The following is a 1,570-nucleotide window of genomic DNA, read 5'->3' on the forward strand; positions in this document are numbered from 1 at the left end:
TTGATTTTCTTATCCTACGTCGGTAGATCTACTTAATGACAAGAATTGAAATAACAACGACGGTTTATATAGAAAACCGCTGACATAATCAGATTTTTCTGAGAACCCAAGGGTTACGAAATCTTAAGAGATGGAACTCTGTTCCACATCATAATCTTAATAGATGACACAGATTTGCAATCAGAGAGACAATTTTTTGGAAGTTGATGATGTGTGTGCGTTTGTGTATCTACAAATATTATACCTAACGTTTTTGCAAATTTGCAATCAGAGAGACAATTTTCAACGACGGTTATATTATACCTAACGACGTTTAAAAAAATCAACGTCCCTCAACAAATATATTACGTCGTCTTAGTCTTACTTAAGACGACTAAAAACGACGACATAAAAACAAAAACAGTCGTTGATTTTATATTCTTATTTTATTTAAATCTGTCATCCAAAAAGAAACTTTACATATTCCTGAATATTAATTTCCTTCATTTTAAATTTCCTCGGGAAAAAAAACTCTATTTATAACGCACTGTAATTGAAAAATAAACTAAAAGGTCACGGGAAAAAAAATTCTATTCATAATTTAAAAATTCAAATCCACGTTGGTTATATTAAACCTAACGACGTTAAATGAAAAGATTCCACGTCGCAAAACAAATATTGCGTCGTGTTAGTTAAAAACGACTTAGTTATATGTAACCGCCGTATTATTTTTTTGAAATGGTTTTATATGTATCAACTTTTCGACTTACACATGCACTGTTTCCAAACCCGATTAAAAATTTCAATCTCCCAGAGAAAACTGTTCGTCTTTTTTCCTTGTCAGAGCACTGTCAGAGTATCTCATCGTCTTCCTCTCGTCTTCTTCGTCGTCTCTCAACTTAAAGATCGATCGTCTTCCTCTTGCTTTCGTTGCACGCAATAGGTAAGCTTTCATTTTCACTATTTTGGTTACTGTTTTGTATGCTCATACGTTTTTTGTTTGAAAAATCTTTTTACCTTTTTTCTGGCCAAAATCATTTTACTTCTTTCCAAGTTTGATAAAATATACAGACAAAGAGGGAAAGTTTCATACTTTGAAGACAACTACCTCAACTAAATAAGACGACGGTAGTTCTTATTTACGTGGTTAAATATGTAGACCACGACGGTTCGTCAGTCGTTCTAGCGTCGTCTGAAATTTGACAAAGTTGTTTTTAAAATAATAGTCTTTTTTTTATTTGCTTGTTTAATTGCAGGTTTGATTTCTCTGAACAATGGTTTTTGTTTTTCCCTTATTTGATAAAATATAAAGAAAAAGAAACTAGGGTTGTTATCTAATATAGACGACAATATATCTTATTGTTTTACGTCGTGTGAATGTTAATACCACGACGGTGTATTACTATTGACGTCGTATGAACATAAATACCATGACGTTATATAAATAATGGTTTTACCACGACGGTGTATTACTATTGACGTCGTGTGAACATAAATACCACGACGTTATATAAATAATGGTTTTAAACATTTATTACGTCTCAGATTATTTCATTGCGTCGTTTAAAATCATATCATACGTCGGATTTTA

Source organism: Prunus dulcis, unplaced genomic scaffold (genome assembly GCF_902201215.1).
Source record: "Prunus dulcis unplaced genomic scaffold, ALMONDv2, whole genome shotgun sequence".
NCBI lineage: Eukaryota > Viridiplantae > Streptophyta > Magnoliopsida > Rosales > Rosaceae > Prunus > Prunus dulcis.